The sequence below is a fragment of the Oryza sativa genome, chromosome 2 (genome assembly GCF_034140825.1).
Source record: "Oryza sativa Japonica Group chromosome 2, ASM3414082v1".
NCBI classification, from domain to species: domain Eukaryota; kingdom Viridiplantae; phylum Streptophyta; class Magnoliopsida; order Poales; family Poaceae; genus Oryza; species Oryza sativa.
In genome coordinates this window covers 19,386,029-19,392,790 of record NC_089036.1, presented here as the reverse complement: position 1 = coordinate 19,392,790, position 6,762 = coordinate 19,386,029, and the positions used below count along the sequence as shown (strand labels likewise).

The 6,762-nt window shown below is 39.2% G+C and overlaps 1 long non-coding RNA gene across 1 annotated transcript; it reads right to left on the bottom strand.

Moving 5' to 3' along the window:
• Window positions 1-2,308: 2,308 nt before the first annotated feature.
• Window positions 2,309-4,441, bottom strand: LOC107279929 (uncharacterized). The gene is made up of 2 exons (XR_001542972.3): window positions 4,123-4,441; window positions 2,309-2,620 (listed from the first exon to the last, which is right to left on the bottom strand). It is a non-coding gene; the product is annotated as an uncharacterized lncRNA (long non-coding RNA).
• Between the last annotated feature and the right edge of the window lie 2,321 nt (window positions 4,442-6,762).

The window sequence follows — 6,762 nt, the reverse complement described above, 5'->3', positions numbered from 1 at the left end:
GACATAGTTTCTACACAACATCCAAAACATCATGTGAGATAAGTAACATTAAATTGAAGTATGGAATAGTGGTATTTGCATTGGAACAGTAGTGTCTACTACTAGTTTCTTGATGATGTGGAGTTTATAGAAACCATGTCTAGTGTTATGGGTTGGAACTGCCCTCATGCAAGACATGGTTTCCTTCTCTTTCCTCATTTATTCACTTGTCACATTATTTTTCATTCTATGTGGTAGCTTATTTAATACTATGGACACTATCCTAATTATTGGGTTAGGAATGGCCTAACGAACATTGAGTGAGCAATGAAATAAGTGAACAGTTGGCTATTAAATGATACAAATGCAACATCATGGGAAAAAGGTATAGTGAAGACAAAGTATTTTAGTGAGAGAATAGGGTCTTCAGTTTATTAACAACGGAAGTAGGGCGTGTTTGTTGACATACAAAAGTTATAAAAGTTCGCCAAAAAAGTTGTTTTTTAAAAGATTCCTGAGAGTAGTTTATGATATTTGTTTTTTTTTCTATGAAAAAGGATATATGGCCAACTTTATTCCTTCGACTCGTCATGTGGGCCTTAAGTGATCTATTAATCATTATCCTATGTGTTAGTCAGAACCAAATGGGCCTAAGGCTATAAAACAAGCATCCCTCCGAGCGTAGTTTAATTGTAACATATACTACAGCTAAACGAATGGAAGATGCATTCTATCTAAAGGGAACTTCCCTTACACATATTGTGATATACTACCTCCTCCGTTTTAGTTATAAGACTTTTTAGCATTGTCCATATTTATATAGATGTTAATGAATCTAGGCATACATTAACATATATATATATATATATATATAAATGTAAGCAATGCTAGAGAGTCTTATAATATGAAACGGAGGAAGTAATAATTTGACAATACAGAGTATGGTTATCATTTCACCAAAATTCAAGTTTGGTAAAAAAAAATCTAGGTCAGAACAATGCATGTATTGCTTATATGCTTTTTTTAAAAAAAATTATTGATGTGTGAATCAAGTTAAATTTTGTAGACCTAGATCCTACATAATTGTAGTCAAATATTTTAAGAAGTTCCCATAAATATTTATATGTTTGAACAAATAAGGGGTGCCATTCCCAGGACCAAAAGATTTTCCCCTTATACATGACTATAGGCCGGTTAGAGATAATAATTAGTGCTTGTATGGGTAAGGAAAATAAGATATTGTTTTCTGATAACGATATTTTATTATTATTTTCTAAATTTTGTTTGTTTACTATGTTAATTTGTTATTGTCGACTCATCTCCTAAGTATGATACATCATCACCCACTAACAATTACTATTATAGAGTATTTTAAATATCATACAAGCATGACTAATCATGCAAAATATAATACTAGAGCTCAACATATATCATATCATCTTCCTCGCATCATTTTCACAATACTTCAACATTTATCATTTCTATAATATTAAACATATTTTCATCCATATATTCCGTAGCAAAGCACATGGTATCACCAAGTATAATAATCATGTTTGGCCCACGAAAGAATAGAAAAGGGAACTCAACAAGTTTTCACAAAAAAAAAACATGGTATCGTCTCTCTAGTTCCATAATTAATTGATGTTTTAGACAACGACACAATCTCCTAAACATATTTTTCACTATGATTTTATATTAATAAACAAACAAACAAATATATATAGGACAGCGCTAAATCACATCCAGGGTGCGTAATAACTAAAACGCTCCCCTCACAACCTACCCTCCACCCCCACCCCCCCTCACTCCCACCAGGAAACCACCTTTCTCTCTCCTCCCCACCCGCAACCGCCCCCACATGCACCCTGGTTCGCATCTTTTCTCTATTCTGTTTTTTCTTCTCGCATCCTTCTCTTAGTAAACGACTCCACACCCCCAACCGCCCCCACATGCACCCTGGTTCGCATCTTTTCTCTATCCTGTTTTTTCTTCTCGCATCCTTCTCTTAGTAAACGATTTACTTTCAGTTGATTTTCTCCTTTCAGTAAATGTATTACTTTACTATTTACTCTCAGTTGATTTCTTCATTCACTAGATGTATTACTCTCTGTCGATTTCTTCTTTCACTAAATGTATTACTCTTAGATAGTTCTGCGCCCTTATCTCATTCCTGATTTTTGTACCAACGTCCTTCTCTCGATAAATAATTTACTCTCAGTCTTCTCTCAGTAAAAACTCTTGATATGGCAAGAAATATTAGTTTCGTCTTTTCTCAGTAAATAAATTGCTTTGTGCTTAAGGCAGTAAATATTTTACTACACGAGAATACACGTATAATGGTTTTTTTCTTCAATTGATCGTGCCATCATCGTTACAAACACACATATACACTCGTTGTCAAAAATTATCAGTCCAGAGGGCATCAGTCGTGAAGATTTTTGGCATCGCCTGCCACCGAAGCCGGTCATCAATTGTGGTGTGCTCGTCCTGGGTCGACATCTCTGCGTCACCCCTGCTCTTTGTGTTTGGCCGCTGGCGACGTGCGTTGACGGCAGACATGTCGAGGATAATGACCAGGATGCCATTCCAGTGGCACCACCACCACTGGCATAATCTTCTCATGTTCTTACGTAGTTTCCTAAACACAGATGAATTCACGATTAAAAAGAAAATTCAGATATAGATGAGCAACCAAAAAATTTAGAACATGTACGTCTTCAGCAGAGCATCCACTGCAAGAGTGCACACTGCAGCTGCTGACGCCTGCAAGAATTATAAGTTAATAATTTCAGTAAAATTTAGACCTTAGTCTGAAGAAGTATATTCTGTCAAAAATATACAGAGTAAAAATGGTATGTTCAACAGGAAACTTATTAGTCAGTCAGTCAAATGAAACATCATATATCTATGGGTATATACTGAGCAAAAAAAGTTAATTTGCACAAAATGTTCCGACCAATACATCCAAACGGCTCTGTTCCACATGATTGCTCCAATTCATCCCAGCTGCTCAATAGAGCAAGAAAATTTCAGATAACCAAGTACTAGGTACTAGCGAGCTCATCAACCTTAATATATGTCGAATTTCGGGAGCCTCCTTGAGTGCTTGTTCAATCAGGGATTTTCAGAAACGTTACAGTAAAAACAATAAGGGAGCGTTCGTTCTGGTGAGTTAGGGTGAGAAATCACATCGTAGTCCGCGCACACGCTTTCCAAACTATTAAACGGTGTGTTTTTGACAAAAAAAATTTATATAGGAAAGTTGTTTTAAAAAATCATATTAATCTATTTTTGAAATTTAAAATAATTTATACTCAATTAATCATGCGTTAATGGCTCACTTCATTTTGCGTATCTTTCCAATCTTTTCAATCCCCTATCCCTCAAACTCACCCTAAAACAACACAGAGATTAAAGTCAGTAAAATCAGAATAGAAACAAGTTATGTGGATGTGTAGCTCTCATCACCACGGCTTTGCTTTGGGTTTTCTGACATACTCCACTAACTGGTATCAATCAACTCAGGAAACAAATACTCCCTCCGTCCCATAAAAAGTCAAATCCTAGGTTTCCGTGTCCAACTTTGACTGTCCGTTTTATATGATTTTTTTTTATAATTCGTATTTTTATTTTTGTTAGAGGATAGAACATGATTAATATTTTATGCGTGACTTGTCTTTTTAATTTTTTTTTCATATTTTTTTAAATAAGACGGACGGTTAAACATTAGACACGAAAACCAAAGGTTTGTTTGGTTGGAGGGGGGGGGGGCGGAGGGGACGGAGGGAGTACAACTGGAACACGAATTACTTAGATGCTCTGTTGAACGTGAAGCTCATGAAAGGAAATCTCACCAAAAAAGAATCAGGAACACACGTTCGAACACACACAAAAAAAAAAGAATTTCTAGCACATCGTAAGAACGTGGTTCAACCAAAAAATTAGAGCTTCAAATAGTCCAAAAGAAAAAAAAGGACTCAACGAGACTCCTGACCTACGCACGCATCAGATTGAACCACGTGATGCAGATCGCATTTGGGCTGCATCGTGACCTCACGCGCCAAGCTCCTTCACCACATCCACTGCCCACACAATGAGAAAAATGCAAAAAGAGAGCAAATTGGTGCAGCCGATGTGTACCTCTCGCAGTCACGAGAAGAGTGGTGATGGTCTGGCAAGAAGGCGAATCGGCTAGCGACAGCGGGAGGATGCGACCCCGCATCTCCAGATCCAAACTCGGCATCGAGATCCAGGGCGAATCGAGGTCGAGGGCGGCGAGGCCAGGACGAGGATGCCCTGGGGTACGGCCTCGCCAAGACCGTCGCATGCTGCAGCCGCCCGCCCGCCGCTGCCACAAGCCGTCGCCGTCGCCGGCCGCCGGAGGAAGCCCGAGTCAACAGTCGCACGCCGCCAACCGTCGCCGCCTGTGCCCTCTCCCTCTTGTTCGATCCGGGAAATCAACGTGGAAGTGGATGGTGTACGATCCAGAAAAATAGGGTGGTGGGGGGAGAGGATTCCAATAGTTCGAGTGGACGTCCATCCTATTGCATGTCAATTAGATGGTTACGAAAAATTTTAAAATAGGGTGGTGGGGGGAGAGGATTCCAATAGTTCGAGTGGACGTCCATCCTATTGCATGTCAATTAGATGGTTACGAAAAAATTTTAAAAAAATTGATAAGATAGATCAATATGTAATATATCACTCCATAAATATGCAAGTTCAAATTCAACTTCTACAGGTTGTAACAAAAATAACAAATTTAATTGCAAATATACATATAGTAATTTGAGTTTTGTTTGTTATTTTTTTACTATAGAAGTTAAATTTTAACTTGCATGTTTGTCGATTGATATATTATATATTGATCTATCTTATTCATATTTTTTCAATTTTTTTCATAATTATTTAGATGATATGCAATAAACGGGTAGACGTCCACTCGAGCTGTTAAAATAGTTTCCCGGATGGTGGGTTTTGGTTGGTTGCATCCTAATACGGAGTACCTCTGGGAACGACATTCTAATACGGAGTACCTCTGGGAACGGTAGGCGTGGGTGGGGGTGGGGAGGGAGTGGGTGGGTGGGTGGGGTGGGGGTAGGATGTGAGGGGGAGCATTTTATTTATTACGCACCTGGGTGCGGTATAGGATGTGCGGTATATATATATAAGTAATAAATATTTAAGTTTATTAAAGTAACTTTTGAGAGTAATCTATACGTTGTGTTGTAGTATGTTCAAACTAAATACTTTAAAGGTTATTATTAGTGAAAGTTAAGCTTGTCCAAAACAATAAGAATTATGGAACCCAATTAGCTATCAGTTTTGAGGAAAGGGGATAGCTCTTTTTGAGAAAACTTTGTTTTTCATATCGGGGATTCTGTCAGACCAAACAAACAAACAAACAAGGTTCAATCCTAAACAACATCAAACAAACGATCCAAACAACCCCAAAATCTCCCTCATATTTGAAATCCCGACTATGGGATGGTGCTTCTGAATTTTCAAAAGAAGAAGAAGAAGAAGAAGAGACATGATTCTTCAGAAAATGCGGATGAAATAAAGCTCATCTATTCAGTTAACTGTCTTACTGAATATGTTTATATTGTTTTTTTCCCTTTACAAACAACTGAATTTATAGAAGAAGAGACATGGTGCTTCAGAAAATGTGGATGCAATAAAGCTCATCTATTCAGATAACTGTCTTACTGAATATGTTTAACTAGCCTGTTTTTTTTTCCCTTTTCAAACAACTGAATCTGTCAAATAGTAGCATGAATATATAGTGTCTCATGTATCTGTAATATCAGAAAACGAGAGCACATATATAAGTAGCACCAAGGCACATACATCATCTGCTTACATTCTTATTATTCCAGAATTTTCAGAGACTCATTAATTCACTCACTCACTCACACACACACACACACCACAGCAATAGTATTTTCTGAAAACCCAACCCCAAGATCCAACACAAAGACACGCCCACAGAACTAATTAACACATGATCTAAACCACCACTGACACACCATCACTCTCACTGATCACAAACATGAAACTGAAACTGAACTGAAACCATCACCAACACACACAACAGATTAGCTAAAACGAGATAGCCCCCTCCTCCTCCTCCAAAAACGGATTTAGATGGAGAGAGGGAGACCTGGAAGAAAGGCTTAGCCTTCCCTTGCCGATAAGACTTGCCTTCTTTCTTCTTCTGCCGCCGCCGCCGCCTGCTCGCTCGCCGACCACCGCTGGAAGCCATGGCAGCAAGCATGCTAAGCTTCGTCCCGACCTGCAGCTCGCACTCACAACACTTCACACCTCTGAAAGTGCGATAGCTTGGCACCTCTTCTTCCTCCTCCTCCTCCTCCTCCTCCTCCTCGACATCGTTCGCGAGGAAGCTCCCGGGCTATTCAGATGGGGACAGGTGTTAGAGCATTAATTGATCTCTGGCCATGGCTGGGTGCATCTCAAGCTCTTTATATAGCCACATCTCGTGGCAGCAACTGAATCACTCTGAGCAATTAACCTATAGGCGATGTTTGGGGCTCGCGGCCTCGCGGGGAAATTATATATTCGCAGGGGTGGATTCTTTGGCCGCGTTGTGGATTCTCGCATATCTCTGCACCCACTTATCTTTAGGCCACTGGATTCTCGCGGTTCGTTGCTTTGGCTGCTTTTTATGGGTGGCCATTAAGGGCTTAACCACTTTGTTAATTAACGCCTAAACCGAGATAGGTTCCAACTAGGCACGAGTGCACAACGAGTGGCACTTGC